Raw genomic sequence first — 24,199 nt, 5'->3', positions numbered from 1 at the left:
CACGCACATACACAAAAACACATTACAAACTATATAATTCTTTTGCACATTTTAAAAATATATAATTCATTAAAAATATTTTTTGTTAATTAAAATTAAATTTTTATTAATAAAACAGAATGATACATAATATTTATATATAAGTCTTTTTTTATTTTAAGTAAATTATTTGAAAAAATATTAATTATTATAAAAATTGATCATTTGAATTAATATAGAATTTTTTTTGTTATTTAATTTGCCAATAATATTAATTAAGATTATTCTATATATATTTTGACTAACTCATATTCAGGCAAAAACCTTTGACTCTAAAGTCTTTTTCATATCTTAATTTTAGACTTAATTTCTTCTCTTGACTTCACAACAAGAATTATATTATCTATTAAAAGTATGCACTTAAAAATTTCCTCTTGAATGCAGTCATTTAGAACATAAAAAATCAAGTGAAATAAACAAGGGCTCAAGGATTATTCTTAATGGAGACAATCTTTATAGAGAATTCTTTTGATTCATCTCCTGACATTCTTACAATAGTTGTTACCTTCTGCAAATCATAATTAATAATGTGCATGAAGACATTTTTGGTCATGAATCATGATAGGAACTCATCAGGGAGAAGTATAATCTTAGAAGATGACGTGAACCAAGTTCACAATACTTCTACTTTTCTTGCCAAGAAATCAAGCAATTATACATTCCATTTGTCTTGTAGGATGTACAAAAAAAAAAAAATTCTCTTCCCTTGATCGTTCTTTAAAAACATCATATACATTCATCCCAATGTAAAAAAAGAAAAAAAAAAGAAAAAGAAATGGAATTATACATCATATCCCAAACTCTCAGCTTCCAAATAAACCCTTACAACATTTCTATCTTTTCTCTTACAGCAACTTAGTATTGCAAGAAGAGAAATATACATATCAGATGAGCTTACTGGCAGTAACAGAGAATTACATTTGTCTTTATGGTCGATCTGTACAAATGAACTGCCTTTGCATTGCAAGCAGAAAAGAAAGAAACCTAAAGACAACAAAATTTCCTCACGAACTGAACCCACAACTCACAACATTACTCGAGTAATTTGAGTGTAACCCCTTTCTCCTCCATGCCCTGTTTTTATTTCTTCTCCACATCGCAGTGTCCTCTCTATGTGATAGCCTCTTCCAATGCTCACTTCCCTGTCCAAATGGTAGCAGCATGTCACGGGGCTAGTTTTTTGGTCCGTACAACACTTAAATAATCTTTATTGAAAGTTGTTAAGTAAGTCTAACTCACAGGAAAGGAGGATACTTGACTAAGTTGAGAAAAGGAAAAGCTTGAGGGCAAAAGATATTTGAAAGAGAGCTTGAAAAACGTGAGAGTAATATTACTTTGAGAATTCTGTATTGATTACAAATGAGGAGGGGTAAGGTATTTATAGACATTCTCTTGGATCTAAAAAGTTTCCATCTCCTTAATGAACGGTGCAGATTAAATCGATCATATAATTACAATTGATTCTCTATAATCCTCTCCTAAATATTTACAACAAATATCTAGATACTTACATAAAAATATTTAATGATAAATATTAAAATATTGATGTTAGAGTTGTGTAAACTTCTCTAAAATGTTCTTGTACTCTCTAAAACTCTTAAAATTATCTGACAATCTTCTAAAGGATTCTAAAATGTTTCGGAACTCCTTAACTCCATCAAATTTCATGAATCGAGACAAGTAGCTCTCAAACGCACTCACATTCACGTGTAGCTTGAACCCCATCATGAACATAAAGTCTACCTCCAAGTCGTTCAATTCTTTTGTTGTCAACCCACCAACTCTTGCAAAGTATGAGTTCCTGTAATTCCTGTCAAATCAAATGTTTTCAGTACTATGTCCGGTTTTTTAATCGAGTTACATTATTCCTTGTCTATAAAATTCAGCTAATAAAGCAAGATTTAGCTACATAACATTATATATTTAATATACTTTTATTTCATCAAATCAAAATAAATAAATTTTAATGTATTAATAATAATATTAATAATAAAAATTTATTATAAAATAAATAATATAAAGTATCCACATGTCATAATTTAATTAATAATAACCACATTAAATATATAAGTTTTCCTGCAAGTACTACAACTTATTATACATCATTACAACATATATTTTATATCAATAATTAATAAAATAATACCAATGAGTTAGGATCTAGCACAAATGGCTAGTCTATTACAAGATAACAAATTGAAATTTGAATTTTTATTAAAAAATACCCATATTTAATTTTTGATTGGGCATTAAAGATGATTATTTTTAATAAGAAAATACTTATGAAAAATAAACACACAACAAAAGTTCAACAAGTTTCTTTATTCTGTCTTTTTTTTTAAAAAAAAAAAGCAAAAGATACATCAATGATAATCATTCATAAGGAGATATAATACTTTTTTTAGGCCAAAATAAAGAGATATAATGCTTAAACTTATCAATTTCATCTTAACTTAAATTTCATACTTTTGTTAAAATAATTATCAATTAATTTGTAGAGATAACGCCTTCTTCTATTGAATTAAAAAAGACCTGGATTTCCATCTAAGATACAATTATTAATTTATTATCTTGTTGTGGATATTTGTTCTTAATTAAACTTAGCTGGACTCTCTCTCTCTCTCTCTCTCTCTCTCTCTCTCTGTGTGTGTTTTTTTTTGCCCCAAAGTAAATGTATAAATTGAAGGAATTTCCTTTTTCGTTTTTCAAAGATAATTCAAACATGACCAGATTTAAATACTTCCTCTATTTAAAAATATAAAGTATTTTTAACTGAATCTCATCCCCCAATAAAGTAAATAACTACTTTCAAACTAATCTTATTTTTTCATATTTATTTCTATTAACCACCCTATAATAATTATAAAGTCATTATCAATAGGAGTATTTTTAAAAAAAATACAATAATTACAACTCAAAAAATTAAAAATATCATATATTTTTTAACATTCAAATTTGTAAAAAATATTTTATTTTTTTGATCTGAGAAAGAATCATATTAAAAAAAAGGCAAAAAAAAAAACAAGATTCAAAAAACCGAGGGAGCCTCTTCAGACGCCCACCCAATGAAAAAGATGTTCAACTTATGAAGGTCCCACAAATTCAATATTCACTTTTTCAGACCTGTCATTTATACATACCGTTCGAGATTTTATTTAAATAAAATTAATATTTGTTAATTTTGGTGGAGCTCCAAGTTAATTATTATAGATTATATTTCCCTTCCAATAAAATAAAGATGAATGAAAATTTAAATATCCAAAAATTTAAAACTGAGTGTCCATAAATTTTTTTTAAACAATACATTTCTGCTAAATGTTTGTAGACAATAAATGTTTGCCAATATATTTTCCTATATTAATTTCAAAATATATTTGTGGCAAAAGATATTATAAATTATATTAAAATATGATTTTAAAGAGCATCATTAATCATTCAGAAGCATCAACGACAACTTGTTTCTGACCAAAAAATATGATAACTTGTTTAAATCTCTTGAATATCATCGTCTTATAAAATATAAATTATAAAATACTCATTCGTTTAAAAATATAAGATATTTTTTGAAGAATTGAATGTTTAAAAATATAAAATATTTTTAATTTTTTGAAATGTCATTATTATTTTTTTTAAAAGTGTCCTAATTGATAATAATTTTATATTTATTATAAAATATTTAATAAAAATAAATGTAAAAAGATAAAATTAATTTAAAAATAAATAACTATCTGAAATAAAATTTAATTAAAAATATTTTATGTGTTTTCCAATAAATCAAGCCGTGATTTTAGCTGATTTTCTCCGTGTGAAAAAAGTCATAAGTACTAATCATTACAGTTTACACATGAAAAAAATAAAAAAAAAAAACAAAGAGAGAACAAACCATTTTAATAAAGAAAGCATAGGGAGCGTGGCTCTAGCGTAATGGGAAGAAAGCTATTTTAAATTAGGATTAAGATGCAAAAATATTTACTAAATTATCAATCAAAAATATCTAATAGTTTAAAATAAAAAAAATAAAAATACTCATAATATTATTAAAATTGATATAAAAGTGATTAAACTGTTAACTTTATCCTAACATCATTAGTTTTTTATGTTAAATATTGATCGTTCTTATTACGTGTTAGTCTTTGCTGATATAGATCAAAAAAGAATAAAAATACTTATAAAGTCATCATGTAGGAGTATTCAGCAGTTTAAAGTAAGAAAAAGGATAAAAATATAAATAACATTATCAAAATTGGTGCAAAAATGACCAATCCATTAAATCTCTTAAATGTTAATCGTTTAGCTGACATCTAAATAGAAGTTCATCATTTTTTCACTTATATGGACAAAAAATATTCCTAGGTGAAATTCTATGAAAATTGATTAGTTATTGTATGAATATCATGTAAGAAAATGTCGTTTTGACCGAACATCAAATTAAATTGTTCACTTCTTTACAATAGTGACAAAAATTATTTGAGAATTTTAAACCTATTATGAATAAAATTGCTTAAAGTTCTGACAATATTCTTAAAAAAAAGTGGTGCAGGAGGTGTGCTTAGTCTTGATTTTCGATTATGTATAACCTATCTCATTGTATTGAATCTCAAATTTTGCAAACAAGAAAAATAAGTGGAGAGAGAGGGAAGGGGTGGAGTACGTCAACCTCCATAGAAATTAACTTGAGAATATTTTTTGTTAACATCAATGAAAACATGGTCAACTTTTATTTAGGTGTTAGTTAAACAGTTAAAATTTAAGAAATTTGATTAGTTGGTTACTTTTGCACCAATTTTAATAATATTATGAGTATTTTTCTTTTTTTTCTTACTTTAAATTATTAGATGTTCTTGACCAACTATTTAATGAGTATTTTCGCACCTTAACTCTTTAAATTAAATATGACTTATTTCAAGAAAAAAAATTAAAGATAATTTGTTAAGATATTTGATCCAAATAAAACATTAGATTACTTTTATTAATTGAAAATATAATTTATCCTATCAGCTTGAGGAGGACAGAGAAGCAGAATGAAAGCAGTTTGTCACAATGCGGAACTGAAGCAGAAATTAATAATTAGACTTGAAAATTTTTTTAAAAGAAAACAATCTTTGATTTATAGTCAAAGTCAAAATCCATAAATAACATTTAAATTAGAAAAAATAAAAAAATATTAACCATCAGTGTCAAGTATGAAACACGTCCTGGCCACGTTAATCAATATACGCATTCATAAATTGAAATATATATATATATATAAAATTAAAATTATTATTTTTTTGAGTGTAATGAGATATTCAATGGCAATGAGGAAAAAACTGTACAAGGTTCTTAAGAGAAACATTAAAAGCAAAACTCAAAAAAGTACATCAAATACGTATAAATAAAAAAGCATCTTAAAGTGTGATCAATAACAACATTAATTTGGGAGCGAACACTAGTAGGGATAAAAACTTCATCAGTGAAAATGCCTCTATTCTTTATATTTTAAAGTTTCCAACAAGTAATATTTAGTTCAATCTTTTAAAAAATATCCAATTAAAAATTATGCAGGCACTCTATGAATCAAGATCAAATTAAAATTAATTGAACGAGAAAAAGAAGTTGTATCTATTATTGGTTACATAGATTGCATTGCATTATTGCACTCCTTCAATCAATAACTAAATGTCTGAACTTTGCATGGACAGTTTACTAAAAAGTCTTGCTTCATAACTTTTTATACCTCTTTTCATCAAAATTAAAAATAATCTTATCAACTCTTTTTATTAGTGCTTTTATTGGTCTTTTTCATACACATTCAAATAATTTTAAATAATTTTTTACCACCGTTTTCCTTGATGGATAACATCTTGATTTTTCCTTATATATGGTGCTTATGAATTTTATATTTTCTTGTATGGTCAAACAATCATCCCAATATCTTCATTTATGCTATTTTAACTTTTTCTTTATATTGTTTCTTAACTACTCAACGTTTACTATCATATAGGATTATTATTCTTATAGCTGTTTGTGATAAAAATTTTCGTTTAGCTTATTTAGTTTGTTTTGATCACAAAGAACTCTTGATATCTTTTTTTATTTTAACCATCCGTTTTGTTTTCTATCTGTGGCATTCCCATCAGTTTTTCCATCTTGTAAAATTGATTCCTTATACATGAACTTTGTCACTTCCTATATGATTTGTTGTCCAGTTTTCACCTCCAAATCATTTCTAACTTACTTCTTATTAAACTTACAAGGTATATGAATTTTCTTGACCAAGAAAATTATATATAAGATATAAATTGTCACCATTCATGACTTCTTATTCTCTTTAGCTATATTAATGAATTGTGTAAGAAGATAAGAAATCATTTCAATTCATAGAACCTCCACATCATTAATGAAATGACTAAAGTAAATAGACATAAATTATTTTTATTTTATTAACTTTATCAATATTGTGCCATTTTTTCACGCTAGGGGCAAAACATTAACTTTTTATTTCACATTAAATGAAATTGGTCCTCACACCTCCTTCCCATTAATTTTCACTTTGGTTTAGTCTTCCATCTTAACATTGACTCATTTATTACTTTCTTGTTTCCAATAATATTATATATTATACATATTATATTAAAAAAAACACACACACACACTATAAACTATATAATTCTTCTGCATACTTTTGCACAAACCCACAAGCATATCATGAACTATATAATTCTTCTGCATACTTTAAAAATATATAATTTATTAGTTCATTAAAATATTTTTTGTTAGTTAACCTTAGCTTTTTAATAAAAAAAATGATACTTAATATTTATGTATACTTATAAGTCTTTTTTATTTTTTATTTTAAGTATATTATTTTAAAAAACATATTAATTATTATAAAAATTGATCATTTGAATTAATATAGAATTTTTTTATTTAATTTGCATATAATTTTAACTAAGATTATTTTATGTATGCCAAATATTTTTTTTTAAATTTTCTTCATATATATTGACTATTTTTTTTAAAAAATTCATTATTTATCATATTCCACCAAATCATCAATATTTCGTGGTTCATAATTTTACATAATTTATTATTGAAAAAACCTAGATAGTAAATAATGTATTTTTAAATGAAATAATTATAATTGAATTTTCAATTAAAAATAGAAAATATTAATGATAAGATAGAGTTATAGATTAAATAATGGGTTAAAAAATCATATATTTTCCTGCAAAAATCATACGATTTTATTAAAGTACATTGTATATAAAAACTTAAATACATGACTTTTTTATATTATGATTTGACTTTTAAAGTTATAGAAAACTTTAATTAATAATATATAATGATTACAAAAATATACATATCAACTTGTTAAAGACCACATGCTATTGTCCCACACTTCCTGTATGCTGAACTTACGAGTTGACTTAATTTAAAAATACAACACTCATTAATTATAAAAATCAAATTTATTATACGAATTCATGGGTAAAAAATAGTCTAATAAGAATTTTTAGATAATGATGAGTGGCACAGTCATATCCTAACAAAAAAAGAAAATCTGTATCATTGTATATTTTTTTCCTACAATATAAGTAATATGAGTCATTATGACTAGGAAAATTATGTTGAAAACATGATTTATCACCACTAATGACTTCTTTTGGTCTTTGGCCATATTAATTGGTAGGGTAAGAAAACAAGAAAAAACACCCAATCAATTCCTCAATATTATCAATGAAATGATTAAAATAACTATACTTTTATTTCATCAAATCAAAACAAGTAAATTTTAATATATTAATAATAAAAATTTATTATAAAATAAATAATATAAAATATCAACATGTCATAATTTAATTGAGAATAAGTACATCAAATATATAAGTTTTTTTTTAGGTACTACAACTTATTATACATCATTAGATCATATATTTTATATCAATAATTAATAAAATAATACCAATCAGATAGGATCTAGCACAAATGGTTAGTCTATCACAAGGTAATGAATTAAAGCTTGAATTCTTATTAAAAGAGGTATTCATATTTAATTTTTGATTGTGCATCAAATATGATTATTTTTAATAAGAAAATACTTATAAAAATAAACACACAACAAAAGTTCAACAAGTTTCTTTTTTCTGTCTTTTTTTTTAAAAAAGCAAAAGATACATCAATGATAATCATTCATAAAGAGATATAATACTTTTTTTTTGGCCAAAATAAAGAGATATAATACTTAAACTTATCAATTTCATCTTAACTTAAATTTCATATTTTTGTTAAAATAATTATCAATTAATTTGTAAAGATAAAGCCTTCTTTTATTGAATTAAACAAGACCTGGATTTCCATCTAAGATACAATTATTAACTTAATATCTTCTTGTGGATATTTGGTCTTAATTAAACTTAGCTGGACTTGATCTCTCTCTGTTTTTTTTTTTTTGTCCACAAACAAATGTATAAATAGAAGGAATTTCCTTTTTCGTTTTTCAAAATAATTCAAACATAACCAGATTTAAATATCATATTACCCAAAAAAAAACAATATTTAAAAAAGCGAGGGAGCCTCTTCAGAAGCCCACCCAATGAAAAATATGTTCAACTTATGAAGGTCCCACAAATTCAGTATTCACTTGCTCAGGCCTGACATTTATACATATCCTTCAAGATTTTATTTAAATAAAATTAATATTTGTTAATTTTGTTGTAACTTTGGTGGATCTCCAAGTTAATTATTATAGACTATATTTCCCTTCCAATAAAATAAAGATGAATGAAAATTTAAATATCCAAAAATTTAAAAATGATTGTCGATAAAATTTTTTTTTAAAAAAATACATTTCTGCTAAATGTTTGTAGACAATAAATGTTTACAAATATATATATATTTGTGGCCAAAGAGATTATAAATTATATTAAAATATGATTTTAAAGAGCATCATTAATCATTTAGAAGCATCAATGACAACTTGTTTCCGGCCAAAAAATATGATAACTCGTTTCAATCTCAAGACTATCGTCGTCTTATAAAGTGTAAATTGTGAAGTATAACTTTTTTCCATAAATCAAGCCGTGATTTTAGCTGATCTTCTCCGTGTGAAAAAAGTCATAAATACTAATCATTACAGTTTACACATGAAAAAAAAAAAAAAAACTCAGACAAAGAAATAAACCTTTTTAACAGAGAAAGAAAGCAGATGGAGCGTGGCTCGAGCGTAATGGGAAGAAAGCTATTTTAAATTAGGGTTATGATATAAAAATACCTATTAAGTGAACATTTAATAATTTAAAGTAAAAAAAAATAAAAATATTTATAATATTATTAGAGTTGATATAAAAGTGATCAAATCATTTATTTTATCCTAATACTGTTAGTTTTCAACATTAAATACTGATTATTCTTATCATGTGTTAGTATTTGCTGACATGAATCAAAATGGGGCAAAAATACCTAAGAAATCATCATGTAGGAGTATTCAGCAGCCTAAAGTGAGAAAAAGATAAAAATACCAATAATGTTATTAAAGTTGGTGTAAAAATAACCAATCTATCAAATCCTTTAAATGTTGACTGTTTAATGAATATCTAAATAGAATTTGATCATTTTTTCACTTACGTGAACAAAAACTATTCCTAAGTGAAATTCTATAAAGGTTGATTAGTTATTATATGAATATTATGTAGGAAAATATCATTTTAACTGAACATCAAATTAAATTGCTCACTTATTTGTAATAGTGATGAAAATCATTTGAGAATTTTGAACTTATCATGAATAAAATTGCTTAAAATTCTGACAATGTTCTTAAGGTAAGCGACACAAGAGGTATACTTAGTCTCGATCTTTAATTGTGTATAACTTATCTCATTGTATTAAATCTCAGGTTTTGCAAATAAGAAAAATGAGTAGAGAAAGGGAAGGGGTGGGATATGTTGGTGGAAAAAAAAAAAGATTTGATGAGATATGTTATTAATCAGCTTTTATAAAAATTAACTTGAGAATGTTTCTTGTCTACAGCAGCGAAAACATGGTCAATTTTTATTTAGATATCAGTTAAACGATTGATATTTAAAAAATTTAATAAATTAATTACTTTTATATCAATTCTAACAACGTTATGTGTATCTTTTTCCCCCTTTTATTTTAGGCTACTAATTGTTCCTCACTAATTATTTGGTGAGTACTTTTACACCTAAACCTTTCAAATTAAAGATGACTTGTTTCGGGGAAAAAAAAAAAAGTAAAGATGATTTGTTAAGATGTTTGATCCAAACAAAACATTAAATTACTTTTATTAATTGAAAATATAATTTATCCGATCAGCTTGAGGAGGACAGAGAAGTAGAATGAAAGCATTTGTCACAATGCCGAACTGAAGCGGAAACTGAAAATTGGACTTAAAAATATTTCTAAAAGAAAACAATCTTTGATTTATAGGCAACGTCAAAAGCCCTAAATAACATTTAAATTAAAAAAAAATATCAAGCATCAATGTCAAATATAAAACACGTCCTAGCCACGTCACGTTAATCAAAATACACATTCATAAATTGAAAAAAATATGTATTTAAAACAATCAAATTAAAATTAATTTAAAAGAGAAAAAGAAGTTGTATCTATAATGGTTATATAGATCGCATTACATTATTGCGCTCCTTCAATCAATAACTAAATGTCTGAACTTTGCATGGACCGTTTACTAAAGAGCCTTGCTTGATAACTTTTTAAAGTATTTTTTTAAAAGTTTTCCTCCACCTCTTTTCATCAAAGTTAAAAATAATCTTATCAACTATTTTTATTAGTGCTTTTTTATATGCATTCAAATCATTTTAAATAATTTTTCTACTATCTTTTTTTTTGATAGATAACATCTTGATTTTTTTTTTTTGTAAATGGTCATCATAAATTTTATATTTTTTTGTATGGTCAAACAATCATCCCAATATCTTCATTTATGCTATCCTAACTTTTGTTCATATTATTTCTTTACTACTCAACATTTACTACCATATAGAATTATTATTCTTATAACTGTTTTTGATAAAACTTTTTTTTTTTTAACTTATTCAGTATCTTTGATCACAAAAAACTCTTGATATATCTTTTCTATTTTAACCATTCATTTTGTATTCTATCTTTGGCATTCCCGTCAATTTTTTCCGTCTTGTAAAACTGATTCCTTATACATGAACTTTGTCACTTGCTATATGATGTGATGTCTAGTTTTCACCTCCAAATCATTTTAACTTGCTTCACATTGAACTTACAAGGTATATGAATTTTTCTTGACCAAGAAAATTACGTATAATATATAAATATTATCACCATTCATAACTTCTTATTCTCTTTGACTATATTAATGAGTTGAGTAAGAAGACAAAAAATCATTCCAATTCATAGAACCTCCATGTTATCGATGAAATGACTAAAGTAAATAGATATAAATTATTTTTTATTCTATTAACTTATCAATATTGTGCCATTTTCTTTACGCCAAGGGCTGAACATTAAGTTTTTATTTACATTAAATATAATTGATCCCACACCTCCTTCCCCGTAATTTTGACTTCGGTTTAATCCTTCATCCAACAGTGATCCATTCCTTGCTTTCATGCTTTTAATAATATTATGTCTTATATGTATTATATTAAAAAAAGAAAACAAACACACAAACACATTATAAACTATATAATTCTTTTGCACATTTTAAAAATATATAATTTATTAGTTCATTAAAATATTTTTTTGTTAGTTAACCTTAACTTTTTAATAATAAAAGAGAATGATACATAATATTTGTATATACTTATAAGTCTTTTTTATTTTTCATTTTAAGTAAATTATTTGAAAAAATATTAATTACTATTAAAATTTATCATTTGAATTAATATAGATTTTTTTGTTATTTTAATTTTCATATAATTTTAACTAATATTATTCTATGTATGCCAGATATTGTTTTCAAATTTTCTTCATATATATTGACTTATTTTTTTAAAAATTCATTATTTATCATATTCGCCCAAATAAAAAAAAATCTATATCATTTTGTATTTTTTTTTTTTCACTATATGGTAATATGAGTTGTCATGACTGGAAAATTATTTGAAAACATGATTTGTCTCCACTCATGACTTCTTTTGGTCTTTGGCCATATTATTAATTGGTTGTATAAGAAAACAAGAAAAAACACCTAATCCATTGAACCTCAATATTATCATGAAATGATTAAAATAAATATACATAATTTGTTCTTATTCCATTCACATATGTATCAATGTGTCATTTTTTACGTTATATAATTGATATAAATCATACTACCAAAAGATAACCAATTTATAATTTATAATTTTTTAGTAATTAATATGATTTAACAATTACTTAGTAGTTGGATGGATGTATGTTTTCAATTAAAATTTTGTAATTAAAACAAAATAGATAAGCGGTTATTCAGCGTGTATTTTAACGATGAATTTAAATATAATAATAAATAGGACTTATAATGTAGTGGGGCACTACTTATAATTGTCCCTCCTTATGTTGTTGAGAAGTTTTCACTGACTTGTATTGCTGTTACCATATTTCCTAATGATTCAGTTAGTTATTTTTATAGGAATGTATGATCTATATATTCATCGATCATATTCTAGCTGGGGATCATTTTCCTTTTTTTTGGCTAGGAAAAATCATTCCTTTTTGCAATTTGAAATGATGATAACGACTTAAAAAGAATATGAATGCGAATCCTTTTAAAATCAATTTCGCGTATTTTATAAACATTTATTTTAAACAAATTACAAAAATGAATGTTGAAAATGAATTCGTTACAAATTAACGTGCATGCTATTCAATTCCTGAAAAATCCATAATATTGCCACTTGAAAAGTTATGGATATATAAATTAATTCCTCTTGCTTGCTACGTCAACGAACTCTGAATGACATATGCGCATCCAATGCGCATATTTCAACATTGCAACAATATTAATTGACTTTGGATCATTGAAACACTCCATAAAACATTACTAGAAGCAAACAAATCTATCTATGAGAAATTATTTTTATTTTTTTTGTAGTTTGTATGTGAAATTAATAAATTATTTTCTTCTCCTTTCTTAGTGTCAATTTCAACCCATGACAAGTGGGAGGGATATTATCTTGAAAGAACCACGACACTCAAATGTGGAAATGTTATGGACAATTCTAATTTCAAAAACACATGTTGTTTCACTTCTCTATGCCAGGACATGGATTTACTTGACTTGGAAATGCTCTCTTTAATTATAAAATCAAATTTATTCTAAGAATTGTATAGAGACTAATGTGTGTCATAGCCAGCTTCTATCAAAATAAATATTTACATCATTGTGTAATGTTTTTCAACAATAAAATTGGTTCCCCTACCTCCTTCCCATTAATTTCATTAATCTGTTAGTTAGTTTTTTTTTTTCATTACATCTATCAATATTGTGTTCATTTTCTTTACGCCAAGGGCTGAACATCAACTTTTTATTCCACATTAAATGTAATTGGTCCCCACACTTTCTTTTTGTTAATTTTCACTTTGGTTTAGTCTCATATTCAACAGTGACCCATTCCTTACTTTCATACTTCAAATAATATTATGTCTTATACGTATTATATTAAAAAAAGGAAAACACACACACAAATACAATTAAACTATATAATTCTTTGCCACATTTTAAAAATATATAATTATTACAAAATATTTTTTAATTAAATTAAACAAATTTTTTTATAATAAAAAGAATAATAAATAATATTTATATATACTTATAAGTCTTTTTTACTTTTTATTTTAAGTAAATTATTTGAAAAAAATATTAATTATATTAAAAAATGATCATTTGAATTAATATATAATTTTTTTGTTATTTAATTTGCATATAATATTAATTAAGATTATTCTATATATATATTTTGACTAACTCATATTCAAGCAAACAACCCTTTGATTCTGAAGTCTTTTCCATATCTCAATTTTAAACTTAATTTCTTTTTTGACTTCACAACAAGAATTATATCATCTATTAAAAGCATGCAATTAAAAATTTCCTCTTGAATGCATTCATTAAGAACATCAAAAATCAAATCAAATAAACAAAAGCTCAAAGATTATTCTTAACGAAGACAATCTTTACAGAGAATTCTATTGATTCGTCTCCTGACATTCTTACAGTAATTGTTACCTTCTACAAATCATAATTAATATGTGCAAGAAGACATTTTTGGTAATGAATCATGATAGGAATTCATCAGGGAGAAGTATAATATTAGAAGATCACATGAACCAAGTTCACAATACTTCTATTTTTCTTGCCAAGAAATCAAGCAATTATACATTCCATTCATCTTGCAGGATCTACCAAAAAAAAATGCCCTTGATTCATTCTTTAAAAACATTATATATATTCATCTCAATGTAAAAAAAAAAATGGGAATTATACATCATATCCCAAACTCTCAACTTCCAAATTTTAAACCCCATTTACAACCTTTCTATCTTTTCTCTTACAGCGACCTAGTATTGCAAGAAGAGAAATTTACATATTCAGATGAGCTTCCTGGCAGCAACACAGAGAATTAGATCTGTCTCTATGGTCGATCTGTGCAAATGAACTGCCTTTGCATTGCAAGCAAAAAAAAAAAAAAAAAAAGAAACCCAAAAACAACAAAATTTCCTCACGAACTGAACCCACAATTACAACATTACTCGAGTAATCTGAGTGCAGCCCCTTCTTCTCTGTGCCTTGTTTTGATTTCTTTGCACAATCGCAGTGTCTCTCTATGTGATGATAACCTCCTCCAATGCTCACTTCCCTCTCCAAATGGCGGCAATAGCTCTCAAACACACTCACATTCACGTGTAGCTTGAACCCCATCAAGAACAGAAAACTCTACCTCCAAGTCGTTCAATTCTTTTGTTGTCAACCCACCACTCTTGCAAAGTATGAGTTTCTGTAATTCCTGTCAAATCAGATGTTTTCAGTATGATATGTCCAGTTTTTTAATCCAACAAAGTGGAAAGTAGAAGCAAGAAAAAGACCCTTCATCATACACTTTAATATCATGGACCAGAAAATATTGGCGACCTAACAATTTGAAATGTACCTTTCTTGGCTGTTACCAAGTTGTGTCAGTAATTTGAGATTGAAATGAAAACAAACTTTGTCTTAATTTACCAAACCCCACATGAAATTTGCAGGAAGATGTTGAAGTTAATTTAGTAGTTAGCACCCAGATCATGGAGCTTATTAATAGTCCTCACAAATTCCCAAGCAATGAAGATCAGGAAAGATGAAAAGAAGACGAATATTAACAAATTGAGTGCAGTTAATGGACCCCATACCAGATTTCCACAATCAGAAGTTAAAATTAAACTAAAAAGTAGTCCCTAAGTTGTTGCATTTAAGGTTTTTGTAAAAATTACAGACAGAAAAAAAAGCTATGGAAAAGAGAACTCACCATGTCCTCCACATACTTAGAAGCCCACCATGATAGTTGTAATGAGAAGCCTGTGCACATTTCTTGAATTGATTGGAATCCAGGATTGTTCTGGCAAAACCGATCGATGTAGACATAAGCCACGACATAGACGGATGGCCCAGCACGAGTATATCGTGAAATTCTCTCCAAATAGGACTGGGTAGTCAAATCTGGGATCTCTCTGCAATTGAAGACGCCACAACCGATTGATTTACAAAATCCCACGAACAATTCTTGACGATTCTCTCGGTTCGAGCCATGCTCCTCTCAATCAGAGAAGCTAGCACGTTTATCACCAATGGGGTGTTGGAATCTTCCTGGTATGAGTAAGAATAGACATCAGAGCGAAGCTTTCTTGGGGAAATTACAAGAGGAGAGAAGAAGAGAGAAGAAGAAGCCATCTAGAAAGGCGGAGAAAGGGAAGATGAAGATGGCTTTGAAAGGGTTTGGAGGTATAGTGTAGAAGAAGATTTAGGAAAGGGCATTATATACACGCGCGCGCAGAGGAGTGAAGAACTTTGGATCAACAGGTGGAAGAGAAATAAGGAAAGTGACAAATGGGATTGGTCTTGGACATTTTGTTTGGAAGATGGGTGGAAGCTACAGAGATGAAATAAAATTTGCACGAGGACATTATTTTTATAAAAACTCATCTGCGCTTGAAAAAATCATAAAATTTATATTGAATTAATTGTATGCTTTATTTTTTTAAATGTCATATAATATATACAAATATTTAATCCATGTTTTTTATTATATCTAAGACTGTGCAAGTGGACTATGACTCATATCCCCAACTTTGTTGGTGTCATTTGGGTTGAGCTCATCAGGCAAGATTTCAAGCTAGATATCCGGTTGAGGTTAAATCTTATCCTACTTGACCTAAATATGTGCTTTTTTTTTGTGAAATAATAGTTTTATAATATAATTTATTTTAGGTAACATTTTGCATTTTATAATAATCATTGATATTTTTTTCGATGATTTTGGTTCTTTAATCATTTTCAAAAATTTTAAGTAATTTTTAGCTCAATAATATATAAATAAAGAATAATTTTCAAGTTATAACATACTAGTTTTGTTTTCAATTGACAAAGTTTGAACTCTAAACAATTAAGCCATGTTGAGTTACTCATTACTAAGCCAATTGTGGTTTGGTTTGAATATGGATTTCTGTTGCAAGATATCAATAATTTTCTTTAAGATAGAATGTTATTTTTCACTTAAATTAATATGCAATTTGAACCATAAATTATAAATTCAAGAGCAATTTGAATCCTAAATTTTTAAAAGATACATTATGAACTTTAAATAGTTAAAGTTGGAGTAATTTCGCCCCCACTATTAAATTTCAACAATGTTCATCAGTTGGGGCCTAATATATAATTTTCACCAAATTTTATTCCTCTTTCTCTCCTATCCTTATTTGGTAAAAATTACACATCAGGCCTTAATTTGACAAACGTTTGTCTAAACTTAACAATGGGATAAAATTGCCTCAACTTTAAGTTTTTAATGTTCAGAATGCATCTTTTAAAAATTTAGAATTCAAATCATTCCTAAATTATAGTTTAGGATTCAAATTATATATTAATCATTTTCTACTTACATTGTTAATTTTGTTAACTTAATTAGATTCTTATATTATATTTATTTTTTTATTTTTTGAGAAAGTGATGTTTTCAGCCCATATAATATAAGTCTATTCAATTTTAAATTTTATATCTGATAGTTATTTTTTCCAACATCTTTAGAAAATACCCTAATTTCGTTATTAAAAAATAAACACTGTAACTAAATGAAATTAATTGAGATACGTTGGATTATTGAATACAAATTGTGTGCATAAATTTAATTAATTGTAAATTATTCAAACACATCCGATATGCTATTGAAAAAGGAAACAAAACCATGAAGATACATGATTGCCTCCACTTTTGTGAAGGGGTGAAGACAAAGCACAAAGAGAACCAGCTAGGCTTGAAAATAAATAAATTGATTAATTAATAAAATAATAAATTGGTGGTCGCCCACAGACATCACAGGTGAAGCGTGCATTCTACGATGTACATAGTCAAATATCCTCTAAATGGTATGAAGTCAATGACTGGTTTTATGGTTTCACTTGTAAGCTGAAATTGGTCCCTCTCGCTGTAGCTGAGATGATTGGGATCATGCTTAGCCTGAACCTTTGCTCAGGGGTGTTTACGGGACGGAACGAGATCAGAACAATCCCGTCCCATGTCTCATCTGAAAAAAAGATCGGGACTGAATTTTGATCCAGTCTTCCGTCTCGTCTTGAAAGCCGTCCCGTCCCGTTAAGAGTCGGGACGGGATCGGGACAAGATCGGACGTCCCGCCGTCCCTATAAAGGAATAATGTCGAAAAAGATCTGGGAATAACGTTCATTAAAATTTTAAATCAATAATTTATTAAGTTTAAAATTAAAACAAACACAAGCACATAACTAACAATAATTTAAAATTAATTATTGAATTATATTAATCACAACTATATTATAATAACAAATACAAGTGATCTTTATGCTATAAGATTAGCAACAACAGCAGCAAGTCAAACACAATATCAAATCATTGTTCTTCTACTTTAGTGAAGATGTACTAAGCTAATTACTCTTCTAAAAATAAGCAAGAAATATGTTATAAATAAAAGTTATTAAATAGATAGATATAAAAAAATTTATATTAATATAATTAATATATTATAAAGAAAGATATCGCCATGTTTACTCCATGCCATTAAAATTATCAACATAAAAAACTTTAGTTTTAAATAAGAATTACAAGTATTAAAAGTATAATTGATATACTTAATATAAGTATAAATTATATAATATAATTAAATATTTAAAATAAAAAATAATATATATAATGTTCGGGACGGGACAGGACGTCCCGATGTTAATCCCATGTCCCATCTCGTCCTGAACCTCTTTCCTGTCCCATCCCGATTATTTTCGGGCCGAGACAAGACCCATCCCGATATGATTGGGACAATACCGGGCCAATCGGAACGGGTCCAGACTGAACACCTCTACCTTTGCTGGGCTAGAAGATGTACCAAGGTCGAAGTATACTCTGATTATATCAATTCTATCAATTGAATCCTAGGGATTGTGATTCACGGCAGATATATGTTACAATCACAGCTACTATATTAACTTTTCATCCTCTTTTTTTTAATATTATTTCTATTAACTATGAAAAAAGTTAATGTTATGTCACTTTTTTTTTTTCTTGTATGAAGGGTAATTTAAAAAATACTTTATAAATATTATTTAAAAAGTCACACTGTGACTTATAAATGAGACCAAATGAACATTTTAAAATATAATTTATAAATAAAATCAGAGGTAGTATCAAATAAAATTTTGATAACTAATTTTTTATCAACAAAAAATCAAACATGCATATAGATGAAAAAGCTAGAATGTTCTTTCATAAAGAATAGCAAATTTATTTGAGTCATGTATACTAAGATACTACTCCCTCCATTTTGCTATATTGGTCACGTTCTAGAAGGAAAATTTGATCCACAATAATAGTCATTGGTTGATGATGAGTTCGTATTTCAAGATGAAGTTTCCAAATTTGTATTTCAAAATGAAGTTCTCAAAATACCCTTACTTGTTTAACATTTTTTACTCTCTTTCTCAATTCACTTTTGCCTGCTCTACCCCCTTCTCTTTAGGATGGCTTCATCTCTCATTGTCTTTGCTCTCGCTTGTCAATCGCTTCTCTCGCTGTTTGTCTTAAGTCTCGCCTTATCATTCCTCATTGTTCCTCTCCCATCATCCCTCATCCATCGTCGTCTGCTTAAGTCTCGTTGTCCAAGTTGTTGTTTGAAATATCGAGGATTTTTGCCGTTCAAATCCAATAGAAAAAGGTTTTGAGGGTTTGTTATGGGATGAGCTAATGGGGTGCATAATCAATTATTCTCTTGATAGGAAGAAGATTTACACCCATTCAACTTTCCTAAAGAGGTAACCTCTCTAAATTGGAAAATTTTAAGAGCACCTCTTCCAAACAATTCTTCACTTAAGTCTTCAAATTTTGTCGAGGTGGTGTGGTTAAAGAAAGTTCACTCTTTAATTTGAATGAAGAGGCAATCGAGGATGGTGAGAAGAAGTTAGTAGCGATAGTAGCAACAAGGTTCAAGTGTTCGGGAAAGCAAGTAAAATGAAGAAGATTGCCCACCCATTTGACCTGAACAAGTTTCCATTTTCAAAGGAAGACTATGCACATCTGACTGAGGAAGAGAAAGACCATAAGCAATTTGTGTATGACACTTTGTATCATATACTTTGATTTATTTGAAATTTCCAAGCCTTCTGTATATTTTGGTTATTCTGGAATTTAAGCTTATTCTGATAAATCCTGAATGTTAACCTTAGTTGAATGTTGCATGTTGCTCATCTTTTGTTTTAGTTAGTCAAATAGATGATTGTATTGATACTTTAGGCATTTATGTTCTATGTGTGTCTCTATTCTGTTAGTATGATAGATGATAATATTTAAATTAGTGAGAGATATGTTGTCATATGGATCTAAATATGTTATAATGAAGTTGGCAACTTAAAGCAAATATGGCTTTAGGTAGTCTGTGTTCACAATTACATGTGTGTGTTCACATTATAGTGAAACTAAGAGGGGTTTCTGAAGTTTGCAAGGTTTAATTGTGTTTGTAACAGGTAATTGTGTTGATGAAGTTTAAACCACATTCTCATATACATAGACAGCATGAGAGATAGAATGAGCAAGTAAGTATATATAATGTTGTTTGCAGTTTTAATAAAGGATGTCTACAATTTTAAACAACCCATGCTAGCTAAAATACGTTATTGTCAATAGCATCTATTAAAAACTATTGACTGTTAATATTATGGGTTGTAATTTAAATAAAAAATTGTAACATGAAATATTAATAACCAAACACAGACGAGGGTTCCACAAAAACATCTTTAATTTTCATCCTCCATCCACTTCTTCTAAGTGCTCCAATACTTCTTCCACTGTGGAGAGATCACATTTAAGTTGATTAAGCAATTCATCTCTTCTTTTCATCACATCCATTTTCAAATGTCTTTGCTTATACTTATTTAAACTTTTATCCTTCATAATGTCAATCATAGTAGCTTGTAGTGTTACAAAGATTCTGCTCAATTACTTAGATGTGTAAACTTCAAATGACTTCTCCATAGCCTTGACAAGGTCATTTATAGTTTTAAGTGCTTCTTGGTGTTGTAATGCTTGAATTGCTCTAAAATAGCTAGATAAAAAATGTTTAAATTTGAGGAATTTTAAGGGTTGAGAAATCAAGCGAATATCAAACCTAGTATCACTTATTGCCATATGAAAATTCTCATCATTGTCCTTAATGTGACAAGAGCATCATCTTACTAAATAAAGATGGTTTCACTTGCATGACTTGCTGGTCATTTGGTAGTACTTTTTAATTGAAAAAGATTTCAACACTTCTTTTGTAATTGAAGTGACTAGTTTTGTTTTTATTGTGTCTCTACTCCTATTCACACTCTTTTTCTTTGCTGCGTCTTGTCTAAAAAATAAAACAACCCCATCTTCCCTAAAAAAATTAAATTTCCTTGTGCATCAAATCTATGCTTAACCACAATAACTAGGAACATAACTTTACCACATAATTCTGTTTTACATGTTTGATGTGGCGGCTCCTCCCTATTATTAAGTAGTAGGCCTAGGATTTCTTTGTCATATAAAACCATTATTTTATCCATATAGATTATGTTATGCATAGATTGAAAAGTTGGAATTATTTGATATACTTTTCTTCTTCTACCATGGACAAACAAACCTCAATATAGCAATTATGTTTTGCTCCTTCAAATGCAGTTTGATTATACTAGTGTAGTGCCACAAAACTCATTTTTTTAAAGTCTGATTAGTGATGTCTTGTTAGCTCTAACGTGCTTACAAGAGACCTATAGGAAGTTCTTCGGAAGTTCTTCATCGTACAGGAATTGCCATGAGTTGTTACATTTCACATAGCTCCCTTCTTGTACACTATTTTTCTTTCTATGACTTGCATCCCCTATTTCCTTAATTCAATGCCAAATACATTGAATGAGTCTCGTTGAAACTGAGTATGCTGAATTTCTCTCTTGTTATAAAATTGTTCAACTTATCTTGAAAGTTTGAGTTTAACAAAATCTTATAAATGGCTACACATTCTTCATTTGATAAGACCTTCTTGTTTTACATGGTGCCTGCCTTAGTGATTCCATTGTATTGTCTCCATATCTATCTTTGTTTCAAAAGTTTTATTGATGTTAGATTTCATGGCAAACCATATAATCTAATGAATTTTTTTTTTTTGCAGAAAAATGCTTAAGGGAGGCTAGGTTATATTTCAAATTAAGCAAGCTTTTAGGAGATGAAAAAGATGCAAGCCACAAACTCTAGCCCAATCAAATGAGATAAGATCTTCATTAGTTCATGGCTTGAAATAATATGGTATTCTTTCTCTTTTTTTCCTATTTTTGAGTATATTATGAGTTAGTAAGATGAGCATTCACTTATGTGGTTTCAATAAAGTAAAGTAACTTGGTTTCTTATGAAAGACGATGGCTGTCTCATGATACTCGATTGCAATCATAAAAATGTTCTGCTATTGATAAGTAGGGATTGTCCTTTCATAATGTCAAATGTTATTTATCTAATTATGTCTGAAAGTGTCAATGTCTCTGTTGGTGACTCTTGCTCTTATTGTAGAAGTTTTCATGGATTAATTATCTTTAGCTACAGTGTACGTTTTTTCTGGTTGAGAAAATAAACTTAAAATTTAAAATTCTAACCCCATTTCTCTCTTCAAAAGTGAAGTAAAATATCCACATGTTCTAAATTTTTTTAATAGTATGATGTGAGTTATATGGGTTCTGAATTGTTTTTCTTACTTACTTGCAAATTTGTGCATGTTTTTATCATAGGGATGTCATGTTCTAGATTTGTTTTAAGCTTCATATATTTATTGTTCACCAACTTTCATATATTTATTACTATAGATCTGTTTTAATCTTCATAATATTTGGGAAGGACTAAAGATACATTCTTAGCCATGATTACAAGACTCTAAATGTATAAGCTTCATATTTTATTACTCATATTTTTTTATAGGTCTTCACAATGTAAATTTTATATGAAGATACTCATGGGCCTCATGAAAATAGAAGATATCCTTATTTTTTTTTCTTCATTGATTGCAATATGTTGATCATCACTTTAATAGTTGTCCAGGTGGACATTCTCACATATGAGAGGAGCATTTAAGTTCAAGGAAATATATTGCTATCCCCATTGTCTTCCTTATTGGCTGGAGCATTTAAATCAAAGGAGAGTAAGCACTTTTCTATAGTGGAAGACTGAAAATTCTGTGCCTTTGTTTTGTATTTTAGTATCTATGCAATTTGACTATCTTTTAAAGGGATTTAACTTTCCTAAAATTCATCATGCCAATTCCTTTCAATCCTCACTAGAAAAAAAAATGAGAATAACTTTTTTTTCGAAAAGGTAGTAACTATTTTCATATCTATAAAATATGAGAGAGAAATACAGAAAAATTATATTATATTAAATGATTGTATCTTTTACCTTTTCATTTGAGGGTTAATTTTAAAAGTTCATTATAATTATTTATTGCACTTATTTGCACTCAAATTGTAAATTTAAAGGCTCAGGCTCAACTCACTTTTAACTTTAAAATAACTATAAGAAAATATTCATGAAGCATTAGCCACTAAGTTAAGACCATCCACATTTCACCCATGATGAGTAACTATAATAGAGAAGTGGTTCCTAAATTCAAGAAAACTGGCGATCAAGGTATCAAGCAGAATCATCTATAAATAGAGGAGCCATCTCTCAACAATCATCATCAGTATCAACAAACTATTAGTCCAAATTTTTAGACTTGCATTTGCTACTTTATTTTATTTTTCTTTTTATTATGTGTTTTAGTCTTTATTTTTTGTTGTGCGGCTAGCATAACCGATCACCTCTTTTTTTAATTAATGTATCTTTACTTTTTTATATCTATATTAATTTTCTTTAGTTTGCATTTTTATATATGTGAAAGTGATAAGAGAGCTCGAGTTTTTTTGTGTTTAATTAGAAGTCAGGTTTTTTCATCCTTTTGAGAACATCGCATCTCTAGCACAACCTTGTAACATCCCCTTTTATTTTTTGCCTAACAATACTTTATTGTATTGATATTAATGAATTGGTATAAAAGATTTATAAATAAAATAGAGAAAATATTTTACAGAATAATCATCTAACTAGACTTTTTTCATGATATTGGGATTTTGACTTTTTAATCATTCACCACCTATTTTTACAGAGGTTGGAAGATGACAATCAAAATGCTTTCTTATTATATAATAGAGTTTTAAATTTCTATTACAAAAAAGTATAGTTAGATGTCATATGCATAGAGTTTGCTTACATTTGGAGATACAGAAAATTTGGAAGTGACATAATGTGTATACAATGCATTGAAAATTGGACAATCTATTAAATGAAAAGAATTGTTCAAGATCAATACTCCATTTAATCATGATATTTTTGTTTTCAAATTTTACATTATTTATATTTTACTTCTTAAAAATTTTA

General features: G+C 27.3%; 1 pseudogene; it reads right to left on the bottom strand.

Annotated features, from left to right (window-relative positions):
- Window positions 1-14,837: 14,837 nt before the first annotated feature.
- On the bottom strand, window positions 14,838-16,118 carry LOC129291450 (cyclin-U2-1-like; annotated as a pseudogene).
- Between the last annotated feature and the right edge of the window lie 8,081 nt (window positions 16,119-24,199).

Source organism: Prosopis cineraria, unplaced genomic scaffold (assembly GCF_029017545.1).
Source record: "Prosopis cineraria cultivar Desert tree isolate PC_DT_omini unplaced genomic scaffold, ASM2901754v1 PC13, whole genome shotgun sequence".
Classification (NCBI taxonomy): domain Eukaryota; kingdom Viridiplantae; phylum Streptophyta; class Magnoliopsida; order Fabales; family Fabaceae; genus Prosopis; species Prosopis cineraria.
The sequence above is the reverse complement of the archived record's forward strand: the minus strand, read 5'-3'. Positions and strand labels throughout refer to the sequence as shown.